General features: G+C 41.9%; 1 protein-coding gene across 1 annotated transcript in view; it reads right to left on the bottom strand.

Annotated features, from left to right (window-relative positions):
• SPATA16 (spermatogenesis associated 16) overlaps nucleotides 1–14,285 on the bottom strand; it is a 116,564-nt gene that overhangs the window by 93,222 nt on the left and 9,057 nt on the right. The gene's annotated exons all lie outside the window — the stretch shown is intronic.

Raw genomic sequence — 14,285 nt, 5'->3', positions numbered from 1 at the left:
TCCAAAGCACTTTGAGATCTTTAGGGGAAGCACAGAAGGATTATTGAACCAACAGAGATCAAGACGATGACTGTTCTTTGTGTGCCAAGGAAATCTCTCTATGCCTGATTCTGATCCCATGTTCAACTTGGATAGCACCTTCCTCAGCATATAGCCCCATTCATTTTAATGGGTTTATAAATGGATTAAGGTGCTATTCGACATTAATAAGGATGTTAGAATCTGGTCCTATGGGAGATGAGTCCAGCTGTGTTAAATAGATAGGCTGTGGTAACAGTAGAATCTGTTAATGAAAATCCAGAGTGCTAGATATGTGGTGACCGTAAGACCGGTAAAATAACTTGTCAATAAGGTTCAAGGGTCTCACATCTCACCAGACATGCAAATAGACTATGAAAAAGAGCTGCCATCCTCAGACGTGTTAGGAAAATCATGGTATAGTTCATCACAGAAAGTTACAGTCCTCAAGTTGAAATATACCTGCAACTGTATACTATACTTGAGGATACACAGGTCATTTGGCATACAGAGAAAACTTCCTCTCAAGATTTCTCCTGCCCCTTACAAGAACAGCCAGGAATAGCAGAGAAGTGGGAATATATTGCACTAACACTAACTTTCCCTTGTTAACAGATAACCTCAATACCTACTTTGCAAGTAAAAATGTTTTATAAAGATCCTTATGCTTTTAGGGGATGAGGATAACCTGGTCTTCCTTTATGATCTGTTTCCTGCTATCCTGCTCCATCCCCCATTGCAGGTTATACACATTTTTCCATTGAGGGAGCTTTCTTTGCCAACTGTTAAGATTTACAGCTGATATTTCATAGCTCTTCACCTGGCCTTGAAGCTCATACGTCTGCAGCCTATTGGAGATAAAGATAATCCATTTATCTTGTCATATCCTCCAAGAATCCTCAGACAAGGTCTCTAATGCTTTGGAACCTCAAGGCCAGCTGACTAAATAATTTGAGGGATCTAGATTTTCTGCCAGACTAGTTCATCCTTTAGCAGTTTATACACGGTGTATAAATGGTCCTTTTCTGTAAGGTTGTTTGTAGAAGCATTAACATTTATAGTGAGTGCTCTACAGAATGAAGGAGTTTTAAATTGATTTCAGTGGAATTGCCCTAAAGAGCAAGAGCCTTATATGAGGGGAAGGCTTACAGAGAAAAGCATGAGAAAGGGAAGAGAAAGGAAAAACTGTAGCTTTCAAGGCCTATAATTTCTCATTCATTATCAAGCTGTTGACTCCCGCCTCTGGTCAGCCCATGATGCCAGACTCCATTGTCCACTTGTTATATTTTCAAACAAGCACCATCGTGCTTTCTCCTAGGCTGCCCCTCACACTTGGGAGGAGTTCACCATAAACATCCACAAAACTAACTCATTATCCTCCCTCAGAATCCTTCTTCTCCATGATGCCTACAAAAACTTGACAATTAGGCTGCTGGTGTGCTGAGACCACAGGCTATCATATTTGACCAATATTGTCTCATTGTTTCCTAGTATTGCCCAATCTGTCTGCATCCATCTGTTGTCCCTTGTCCTGTATTTAGATTGTAAGCAGGGATCATCATTCTGTTCTGTGTTTGTATAGTACCTAGCACAGTGGAGTTCTGGTCCCTGACTAGGGATCCTACGCACTACGGTAATACAAATAATAATAAGAGCATAGCTAAGATGGTAAGACTCAGAGTGCCTGGGATGGGGGAGGAAAGAGTAAGATTTGAATCTGACCATTACTGAACTGGTGAATTCTGCTTGTTAACCACAAAGTCACGTTGAGTTTCCAGTTTCCAGCTATAGGCTGCCGCTGAGGTGTAGGTCTGCCTACCGGCTCGCTAAGGGCACATCTGCACCGCAAGAGGAAACCGGTGGTAGCGAGTCTCAGAGCCTGTGTCTGAAGCCCACCATGCTCCCGAGGCTGGACCTCGGGATCTGGAGTCTAACTCTGAACATCTACACAGCTATTGTTAGGGCTGTAGCATGAGTCCTGCAAGCCAGAGGCTGTAGGCACCTGCTCTTAGACTTACCCCTGCCAGTTTCTGCCTGCAGGATAGACATACCCTAGGACTGAATAATGCTTAGCAAGGGTACTCAGACCCATGGGTAGAATTTAAGAACAAGAAGTTGATTTGGATATAACTGCGTTTCAAGCTCTCTGATGGGCTGGTACTAAACTGCCTTAGCTACAGACAATGTAATAAACTCTCTTTTTTATTTATTTAGGAAAAATTATCAAGTTTACAAATCCTTGCCATGTAAATATCAGAAACAAAACAATCATTACAAAAGTTAGCTTTTGTTTACAGAGACAATCTACGGGAGTAGAGTCATCAAGTCCTCCTATTTAACAGGGTGTTACCATGACAATGGAATAACTTTCTAGTGTCATATAAAAAGGGAAATGGAAATTAGGTTAAATTAGTTGACCATTCCTAGGACGGGAGCACTGAAATTAAATCACAAACACACTGTGGATCCAGTAGAAAAACAATGTCTTTAGAGAAAATAATTTAACAGAAGTGTAATTGTAATATGCCAAAAGAAAAGGAGTACTTGTGGCACCTTAGAGACTAACCAATTTATTTGAGCATGAGCAAGCTCATGCTCAAATAAATTGGTTAGTCTCTAAGGTGCCACAAGTACTCCTTTTCTTTTTGCGAATACAGACTAACACGGCTGTTCCTCTGAAACCTGTAATATGCCAGTCCTCTTGGCCAGAACAGATCTCTTTAAGAGGATAGCTTTAGTGGTACCTATTGGGAATTGGGGATTGGTGGGCACAAGCCCACCCAGAGCTAAAGACCCCCTCCCCTCAGCCTAAGGGGAGAAGCTACCAGACCCTGGTCCCAAGCAATTGTGGGAGGAGGACAGCAACATCACTGCAACCAAGCTTTAAACTCTCATGATGTTTTCATGAGTGATGGTATTTCAGAGGGTGCTGGAGCTCATCTGGCGATGATGCGAGAAACTCCACCCCCTCATGAAGTTCAGCCCTGCCAGAAGCTGACAGTCTCTCCCCTCCACTCATCCTTCTCACAGGGGGAGGAGGGAACACAGGGTACATCTACAGGGTGATAAAAGACCTGTAGCATGGCTGTGGCTGGCCTGGGTCAGCTGACTCAGGCTCAAAGGGCTTGGGCTGCAGGGCTGAAAATTGCAGTGTAGATGTTTGGGGGCAGGCTGGAGCACGGCCTCTGAGACCTGCCTCCGGGCAATTTTCAGCCCTGCAGCCCAAGCCCCGTGATCCCAAGTTAGCTGACCCAGGCTCAGAGACTCCGTTCCACAGGTTTTTAATTGCAGTGTAGATGTGCCCTAAGAGATCCAACAGCCCAATGTGGCTCTGCTGCTTAATCCCCACTCCCTTCCTGTGAGAAATATGAGCAGGATGACACCTCTGCTCCTCCCTCTTACCTCTGCAGCATCTGGTCTGGGCAGGGGTAGTGGGTGTGAAGAGCCCTTGGAGGGGGGGATAGGGGACCCACTGCAGCCCATCAGGCCTGGGGGAGGGTGGTGAAGGGCCCTAGAAAAAGCAGAAGTGAGGCTGGGGCAACAGAACAGGAGGGGTGGAGGTTGAACTGACTGGGGGCGCTGGGGGACAGAGGATGGACAGCTCCTGAAGCAGAGGCCAAAAACACCTTGCCCAGTAGATTTGGGAGAGTGGGCAACAGTGTGTGAGAGAGAAAGATGCACAGGGGATGGGCAGGGGGAGATAAAAAAAATCAAAAGGCAGACTGAAAAAATGAAGTCCCATCTTTATGCGAAAAGGTTCTCATGATTTTTTTGGGCCAATCTCATGCTTCTTGAGGGTCCAACTCTCAAGTTTTGATTTCATGAGCTTGGCAATACTGAGTTAGGGTTTCAGATTTGCCAGAGATGTGCCTTTAAACTCTAAGATCTCACTGAAAATGATCTATAGGACCCGAAGAGAGCACTAACCCACAAGCAAGTTCTGTCTCAGAAGAGTAACTTCTGCCTGGATCATGGTACACCGAGGCCTTGCCCACCTGAGTTCAGATTTGACAACTCTGGACTGCCTACTGTGCACATTACTGTGATCAAGAACCTTAGAATGTGGGACTGGGCATATTTCGGTTTCTTCTCTGTCCATCCCCTCCCCGCCAAAATTTGTGACCAGCTAATATCTGTTTTAGATGCAATACTCAATTGTTTATAGAATGTGCTAAGCCACATTAACAGGCCAAGACATCTCTTTAAATAACAAAGGTGGCACTGTAAGCAAGTGTCTCCATAGTCTCATCTTATTTTGCACCTACACACACTAGAAACAGGAAGGTTCATGTACCATCACTGAAATTTAACACTTACAAGGCTACCACGGTCTTTAAAATTCATTTTCTGTGATTGTTTTGAGACCAGCTCCATATTTTTTACAGACAACAGGGGTCATACAACCAAGCGTCCCCTTAGCTTAGGGGTGATGAATATCTTCTCTTTCCCTTCTTGTCTCTGCTGGAAGAAGTTGTGTACTCTGCAACACCCATAAGCTTACAATTTTCTATTATCTTGCTACCAGGAAGAGTTATAAATCAGAGAATTCATCACTTGTAACTTTACTCCTGGTGCCGTATACATCTGCTGAAGTCTTTCTATGGGTAAGACACACTATGTGTGGATAAAAGATTCAGAGAATTATGTTCACACATAAGTGAGTGTAAAGGTATCATAGGGGTTCTCAGTGGTAATGCTTCTTAGCTGAATAGGTCATGCTGTGACCTCTGTTAAATTTATGGGAATTGGAGAATTGAGGCTACTCCCTGGACTGCAGGTTCTTGAAGGATAGTGAGAAGGAGGGAATCATTCAGGATCCAAACACTGAAATTCTTCAATTCAGTGTCTTTCTCAAGGTTTCATTTTATTGCTGATTTGAAAAACCATGTTCAATGTTATAATCCTTCTAAAGTCTTTGAAGGCATGAGCCTTGTCAAACTACTTTAAAAAAAGACAAGGATTTGCCAGACAAGCTTTGACATAGACAAGAAGGATGGCTTTGTCATTAAGGCACTGGGCTAGGACACAAGGGTTCAATTCCTACCTGTACCATATACTTGCCATATATCCTTAGGGGGAGATTTTTCAAGGATGTAAATGACAATCTCTCCTTTAATCAGTTTGGTCCTCAGTTCCCCATTTACAAAATGGGAGTAACAATACTTTGTCTGTCTTGTCTATTTATGTAGTAAGTTCTTCAAGGCAAAAAGAAAAGGAGTACTTGTGGCACCTTAGAGACTAACCAATTTATTTGAGCATGAGCTTTCGTGAGCCACAGCTCACTAAGCGTTTATATAGTGGCTAACACAATGGGATCCTGATCTTGATTTGGGCCTCTACATGCTACTGTAATGTCCCAAGAACAGTGTTGCAATTAGAATATTCTCTATTTTCAAAAGTAAAAGTCTATGCACAACAGAGTGGTTTGAATATTTGAAATGTTTAGAATACCTGACATTAGTGAGATGAACAGTAAATTAAATAAGCTAATAGCTATTACCATCATTGTAAGGAAGACTTTTTTGTGTTAATACAAACAAGGCTGGAAGAAACTTGTGTTGGGTCATCCACCCCAACTCACTGCAGCAAGCATGTGGCCTTTTGAAAACCATTCAAAAGATGAAGGAAGTCTTGGAAAGGTTCTTAGCTTTTGCATAGATTGTTTTCCAGTTATGTTACAGAGCACAATTTGTTTTTAATGCTGAACTGGGAAATTTTGAGGTATTTTTTACAAAAGATTTTTGTACCATTTTGGGTCTGTGGAAATCTTTGTGTGTCTAGAATTTTTATAGGTGCTATAAAGTTGAAGAAAACAATTTAAACAGTTGAAGTTTTAGAGCCGTTCTGGGATTAAAAAATAAAAAGCTGAAACATATCATTTTATGTCCTTCACATATGATAGACAGTATTTTTACTTTCAGAAGGTTTACTTTTAAACTGAGATAGTCTCAGATTACCTAAGAATACTTACCCAGGGTACACTGAAGGGAGAGTACTTCCAGCAATAATGCTCCGTGTCTGAATAGCTGCAGAACAATACATACACATAATAAGAGACAGTGTGTGTGCCAAAGAGTTTACTATGTAAATGGAGAAGACAAAGGCTGGGAGAAAAGAAGTATCTCTATTTTAGAGCTGGGAAACAGACAGAGATTAATTATATTATATACTCTTCAGTGCAAAGACTGTTTCTTACTGTATGTATTGGATGTATAGAGGCTAGCACATATTGACTGAGGCCCCTAGGTGCTACAGGAATACAAATAAAGAGATTTGGCCAAGGTCACAGAAGAAGTTTGTGACAGGAAGAAATCAAACTCATATCTCCTAAATCCTAATCCAATGCCTTAACCACAAGACTATCATCACTAAGTACTGTGTTCAAGAGTGCCATCAAAACAGTGGAGGTGTGCACACTGCAATGCTCTTCCAGCTGATTTAACTCTCTTGCTACACCGACATAATAAAGCCACTAGTCCATGATTTTTAGTGTCCAGCAAGGTTATGATTTAAGCTCCCAGGCTCGTCTTTTGAAAGTGTGGTGCAAGTTTCCTTTGAGGATGAGAATTACTTCTTTTAGTGTATGTGCAACATGCCTCAGGTGGCATGTGACCAGGATTCACCACTGAATTTGGTCCGCTGGTTGGAGAAGAGCTCGGTGTAAGCTCAAAACCTTGCCTTTCTCCCCAACAGAAGTTGGTCCAATGAAAGATATTACCGTACCCACCTTGTCTCTCTGATATCCTGGGACCAAGAGGCCTACAACAACACCAAATCATACTGCATGTCCATCAGCCAACAGTTCTAACACTGCAATTTTGTCCCAAGAATTGCCTCTTAAGGAAGGCTACTTCCAGGAATAGCTTTCAAAACTTGGCAGCACCCACTGCTGTTTATGGCTTGACCACCACAACCTTCATATAAACAAGATTTCTTTGTCTAAATAAATAAATAAATACAGTCTCTTAAACCTATTAGTATATTCTGTTCAGCCTCACTTTCCAAGCAAAATGATAGGAAATCAGTATAATAAAGAACTAATTAACAGTGGCATAGTATAACCCGTAACAATCAGCGTGGATGAAAAAAAAAAGTGGAAAGGATTGGCTCTTAGTGATATCATTGCTCAAAACCCAACTTTCCTTCTTCGGGTCAACAATATATCGACATCTTGGGTTATCGCTTCAGTCAACTGAGCAGGAATTCTATGCAAAAATTCTGCCTTTGTTGTTAATGATATTTGTGTAAAAAACTTTTTGCACAATGAATTGAAAGGGTCATATCATTTTAATTCATTATTAATCCTGTATGCAGCTGTCACACAAGAAGAGCTAAATTCACCAGGCATTGCACAAGCTGTTCTGCCATGGATGTTTTGTATAGTGTATAGATGGAGATATGATTGTCTATTATTTAGATAGTGCTAGCCGTGAGCTAGGTGCACCTGTGACATGCAAAACTCTGGAAGATTCTCTATTATACTTACAGCCCTCATTCAGGAAAGCATCACTATTCCGGAAGGGCCCTGAAGCACACGTGTAAGTGCTTTTCTCAGCTAGACTGTATAACAACTTTTAGTGTGTCTCACTATGTGAATGGATTGATTGCGGGGTGGGCCTGAAAGTAAAAAATTCAGCTCCAGATTTCTAGCTCCCCAAAATTTGAGGGTATGTGAATGTGGGTCTTTGGTTCAGCCTCCTATGAAGATGGGGGCCATTTCAAAATTCAGATTTCAAATGCCCACAAAACACAGGGGATGCTTAGATCTCACATTTCAGGTTGTGTTCATTTCAAGTTGGTTGTTAAAAGACAGTGGTCATTTGCTACACTATATTATATTATAGATATATATAAACTTGGCATGAAACATTCTCATCTACAATAGCTAAGCATACAGTTCCTGCAGCAGTCCCACCCCTTAGTCATGCCTGTCTATTTTCCTAATTTCAATCCAAAATTCTATCCTACTTGTAACATACAGCTGGTGCTGTCACCATAAATTATTTACATCAGAAGTGTTAAATCAGGACACTAAGTTTTCAGAAAATGTCATCCATTTTACAGAAATGAATCCCCCATCATATTAACCTGTGTGCAGTACTATAAAACTGTGACCCTCATTAGGAATAATTATTTCACAATATGCTCCAGATGCGAATATTGCCAAGGTGAAAGGTGTGGTCAGGGAAGCAAAACCCACAAGCTCTGCAATTAAACATATATTATTGAATCAATATACCATGATGGTTCCAGAGGAGCTACTGCGGTCCGAGCAGTACAATCAAATCTCATTTATAGAGCATCTTGTCTTGCAAATGTCTCATGGCACTTTCTGATCTACCATATCTAGTATCACATATCCACAGCATGAGAGGTTAATATGTTAGTCCAGATAAGGGACAGATTCACCCTACTAGTGCAAGGAAATGCAAATTTCTCTGTTCTCTGTTACTGCTGGCTACATCATTATCCTGTCAACCAGGCTTGTAACCAAGGGGTCCTCTTCAGCTTTTCTCTCTCCTCTCTTGATTCCTGCAGCCTCCTTTCTTCTGGTCTCTGGATACGTAATCCCACACATTCAGTCCAGCCATATGCAGCCCCTCAATTTATGCTCCTTTCCTGTTAATCTGACCATTTTGCCCTCAGCCAAATCCCACTCTCACTACACCAATCCACCTTCTCTTCATTCAAATCCCACCCAAAGACACAATGGCATTTAACTCTACCACTATACACAAATGTTCACACATCTCAGTGCACCAAACCCAGTCCTAAGGCAACATCGGTGAGAAACAGAAGTAATTGTTTCACTTGGATGGCCAACTCGCCAGAACTGGTGAAAAGCAACCATTTACGGAAGTTATTTCCAAGCAGTATTCAGCATATCAAGCTAAAGTTAGCTGCACAGCCAGCCTCTCACTTCCACAATTCCAGTAACGTGTGGTGGGGTAAACTCCAAAGAGAGTCTTGCTCTGAATGCTGTAGTCAGCATGAGGTATTAGAAACCTGGCAATCTCACGTTCATTATCAACAAGCAAAACCAAAGCCCTCCCCAAAAGCATCCAGAATCTGATTACGCCCACCTATGCCTTTCATTGTCTGCTTCATGGGTATACAGTTTTTCAGCTCTTATATTCATCCTACTCCTGTTCAGCCTTTGAGAGTGTAAAATAACAAATGGGTCTGGTAAGAGCTGTCACTGTCTGCTGTCTGGGTGTGCTGGTGTGAATCTCTAAATGGAAATAAAGTACTTTAATAACACATTTTCTCCAAACTGTCCGCACAGATAAAGTTACCTTCCAATCAGTCCATGAACACTTGCCAACTCAGAGTGCCCACTACAGCCTGCATCTTCAGCTCTCTTCTCAGAGGAGCCTGTATAAGTATACAGCGATTTGATTTAAAGACTCTTCAGGTAAAAAATGCTTTCACATAACACCCCTACCATTACCACCACCTGCCTATGCTATTTAATCTGTGCTGTTGATGTTTGGACTTTCTGCATACTTGCCCAGATAGGAGTTCTCCCTACAAATTAAGCTAAATGTCACCATGTTTTCAATCAGTGTTGCTTCCAGTCATGAGATGCCACAGTCACAAATTAAACAATAATCCTCGTGCCCTGTGTAATCCTATTATGCACCTTCCAGACAGTAGCCACCAGCCCAGGTGCTCTAATTAATTGTCCCAGCATGTAAATTCCCAGACACTGGTGACGGGGAGCTTTTCTATGGAAGCACCTTGATTCTAGGAAGAAGCATGGACTCATGCTTGAGCCACTGAACTGAGCCAAAGCAGAGCTGGCTTCATCTCCTGGCTGTGTCAATGACTTCCTGTGTGAACCTGGGCAAGTCACTTAATCTCTCTCTTCACGTCCCCATCTGTAACTGTAGGGACAATTACGCTTCCCTGTCTCATAGGGGTATAGTGAAGGTACTTGCCTTAGTATCTGCGAGGTGCTCAGATAATATATTGATAGGGCCATAAAAGTGCTTAACATAGTGCAAGGCTCACACACTGACCCTGGCCTCTGTGCAATGGCTTAGGCAGACAGTAACTCAGGCCTATAGAATTAGGTGGGGTTGGTGTTTTGGGGTTCCTTTCACATTACTGAGGTGATTGTGACTAATCTAGCAATTGCCTGCCAGTTCGTAATTGTTGGTGAATCACTACTAAGTGGTGTTTTTGAACATATTGAAAACACGCTCAGAAGTGGGTTGCATGGCTTATAAATGCAGGTAATAAAATATTAGTTAAAATAGATTAGTCACAAGCCATATCTGGGTCCTCCTTATTGTTGGATCCACCCACTGCATTTCTGTGCAACAATCAGGAAAGTTTAGCTGTGGTTCCAGTTTACTAAGTAGGAAAGAAGCTCCCCAACATGCAAGATCTCTAAGCTGTCTATTCAAACTCAACTACCTGCTATCGTATCATAAGCTTGGCATATGGTACTTCTCTGTCTGCCATTACTGTAGTATCTGAGCACCTCAGAATCTTTAATATATTCATCCTCACAACACTCCTGTGAGACAGGGAAGTACAAGTACCCCATTTTGATTTCCAGGAGGCCAGAAACTTTAAGAGACTTGCCCAAGGTCACACAGGAACCTTGTGGCAACAAGGAATTGAACCCATATCTCTGGCTAGTACCCTAACCACTGGACCATCCTTCCTTTTCTGTATGATGCCTACTGAGGGTCCACTATATGTACCACATCTTAGTTTCTCACTGGTAGTGATACATTTACCCGTCAGTCATACAGGGCAGTGGAAGTTTCAGCTGTAAGTGACGGGTAAGGGTGACTTTTTGTACAATTGTTATTATTTTGTTTATTAATGTTTCCAAGGAAATAGGAAAATAGTTTGTGCTTTTGAATGCCTGACACCTCCAGGTAAATAATTTAATAGCATGTAAAGATGCCAGTTAGAACTAATTATAAATTGACTGATCTGCTTTGGCCCTGAAATGATAGCAAAATATGCTCTGTCCCTTCTGTGATAGGGATTTTGCTTCTGTACAAGTCTGGTTGGGGAAGCACATTCTTTTATGGATTCACACAGAGTATTCTTTGAGGAAAAGCACTGTGTAAGCCAAAGAAGTAACATCAGCTCAAACAAGGAGAAGGGCAGAGTGAGATCCCTTGTGGACAAATAGTTGTGCAGATTTTAGCTCTACCATGGTGATAGCCACTCTAGAAATGCCTGGAAGACAAAAAGATTCAAATTCAGTGATGAAAAGGTAAGGGTATGCCCAAATGGATCATTATCACAGAATTCCACTCCATTCCACTAACCAGATTTGATCCATCGGTAAGTTTCACATCCCTGATCAAAATCTTCTACAGCAATAAAAGACAATAAGCGGCAGTGAAAAAAAAATCAATTTCTTGGCTTTGAGGCCTAAAAATATAATGACTGTACTGTAGGGAGAGAAAAACTGCTGATTATGAGGCCTTTCTTCAAGAAAGTTAAATTCAATGTGTACATTTAAGGAATAGCTGTGTTAGTGGAGGATGAAAACTTTACGACTGGAGTATAAGCTCAGCATCTTGATTCTAAGCACTCTGGGGGCAAGGACTATCTTTGTCTCTGCAGCGCTTAGCACAATGTGGCCTTGATCCTTGGATGGGGTTCCTACTGGCTGCCTTAATGATGATGATAATAAAATAACTTAGGGGTCTGATTCAGCTCTGAAAAGCAAAACATTACAGAGGCTGAATTTCCAGCTTCAGCCCATAAGATTTTTCAATTCATAGGGGTCAGACTGTGGCTGGCTTGTTCAAGGGCACAATGAGGAGGGGTTGGGGGAAATAACATGGAGATGCCCTCTCTTCTCTTTCATGCCTGTGCATGAATCAGCTACAATTGCAGTCCCCTGCGTACTCCCTGGGACACAAGACATGCCAAAAGGCACAGGAAGGAACATGGAGAAGGCAGTAAATGGGTGCCCCCTATCCCTCCAAAGCAGCTAGTAAAAGTTTACTGGCTGAGGAAAAGAATATATCCAATATATCTCCAAGCATGGTGCAGTGGCTGCACGCCCTAAGAGCTCTATCAGACACTGTGCTCAATGCCTCCCAAAGTACCCACTGCAGCAGAGGGGGTCTACATGGTCTCCATGAGGGCCAGATGTGCCTAGCAGGCATTCTCTGACCATGCTATTTCAGATTAACCTTCTGTTTTGTGTAGGTGTTGCAGCTGCTTAGGAAATACTCGTCTTTGCTTCCTGCCTCATTTTGCATAGAAGGTATGTAATAAGCCACATGATGGAGGGCGATGTTCGATCTTATTGCCTAATTGTAATTATGTCCACTGTACCCTACCACCTTAATTTTCTCTCCCCAAATGTCTGGCCTTCAAGGATGGTGTTGTCGAGAAGGTGGAAAGGGTGTCCCTGCCAAACGCTTGTTTCACAAGGCAACAGCAAGTCACACAGAGGGTTAATCTAAAATCAGAAAGTTCACTTAAAAAAAAAAGACACTAATGCTTGTTTCAGTGTCATAGACGCAGAGCCCATAATGGCCATCTGTGGAATATGGAAATATTCCAGCTCATGAAAAAGACCACTATAGCACTCTTGTGAATTAATCACACTTTATTTGAGGTCTTCACCTCACTCGTGGGATGAATTTCATATCCCAGAGACACACGCTTCTCTGGATATTGTCTGTACTGTGATACTGTGGGATTCTTTCTATGCTCTTAAGTAACAGAGTCGTTCTTAGCTTCTTTCATTTCTTGGTTTAATGACTAGGCGAAAAATATTTTCAGGACAACAGAGTGTAATGTGTAAAATTTTAAAAGATGTATGACACAGCATGATGTTTATGAAGTATTTTTACACTTTCTGATGCTGGGAAGATTAATTTAAGATCAGATCTTTTGACCCATTTGCCGCCCCTTCCCCTCCTGCCCCCCCCCGCCCCCGTACCATGTTTCTTGCAAAGTTATTAACAAATGTCTACAACAATATTTTTTGACATATGTAAGTCTGGGTTTTGTAGAGCTTGTGTAACCCACATGTCTCCTGGGTGTGGTGTTCTGTACCATCTAGTGGCTGGCTGGCTGGCGGGGGGGTGAGGTGGGAGAGAGAGAGAGAGAGAGAGAGAGAGTCTGTGTGCGCGCGCTAAGAGCCAGTTGGCCTTTAGCTCATACGGTAGAGGCTCATGCACTAAGCTCCAGAGATCTCAGGGTCAATCCTGCCTGCCAATGACCGGAATCTGTCAGTGTTACACTTGCTGAAGCGGAAGAGTTATTTCTCATAGCAATCCAGATGTTTCCTTCTGTTCCAACAGATGGACGCCAAAAACTGAAGTAAAAACAAGAAGGAGTCCTTGTGGCACTTTAGAGACTAACAAATTTATTTGGGCATAAGCTTTCGTGGGCTAAAACCCACTTCATCAGGTGCATGGAGTGGAACATACAGTAGGGAGGTATAAATAAATCAATTTGTTAGTCTCTAAAGTGCCACAAGTAGTCCTCGTTGTTTTTACAAAAACTAATTTCCCCTTGCTAAATACTCACACCTTCGTGTCAACTGTATGAAATGGGCCACCTTGTTTACATTGGCCTCATTAACACTACAAAAGTGACTTCCACTCCTTCTTGTCAACTGTTGAGAATTGCCTACTTCTAACTTAAATTGAATTGGCTCCTTAGCACTGACTCCCCACTTGGTAAGGCAACTCCCATCTTTTCATATGCTGTGTATTTATACCTCCTTATTGTATGTTCCACTCATACATCTGATGAAGTGGGTTTTAGCCCACGAAAGTTTATGCCCAAATAAATTTGTTAGTTCTAAAGTGCCACAAGGACTCCTCGTTGTTTTTGGTGATACAGACTAGCACAGCTACCACTCTAAAAACTTCAGTGAATTTACAGCACTTTCCTCTCCACATACTATATTGTCAAGATACAGGGAGTAGTGCCCCAATTTCTTCAGGTGTTCTCCTTGCTAGTGGCAGAAACCACTTAATTCTTAAGCTCTATTGATGAGAGTTCTCCAAGGAAGCATTATTTTGTCCTACCCCAGATCAAGTGTAATGCAGCAAAAAATCCTTTCTGGTTATTTTAATGGCTGATAAATAGTACAGAAATGGTGAAAAGCAACTTATTCTTCTCTTGATAACAGCACTTTTATTACATCTGTGGTGATCAATAGCATGCTGTCTAATATAAAAGAGTCTCTGAATGAGACAAGAAATTCAATTTTCCTCTTCTCCTAATATTTTTCCTTGATTGATGAAATGTGACATCTTAGA

The sequence above is a fragment of the Caretta caretta genome, chromosome 9 (genome assembly GCF_965140235.1).
Source record: "Caretta caretta isolate rCarCar2 chromosome 9, rCarCar1.hap1, whole genome shotgun sequence".
Taxonomy (NCBI): domain Eukaryota; kingdom Metazoa; phylum Chordata; order Testudines; family Cheloniidae; genus Caretta; species Caretta caretta.
This window is presented reverse-complemented; position numbering and strand designations above follow the sequence as displayed.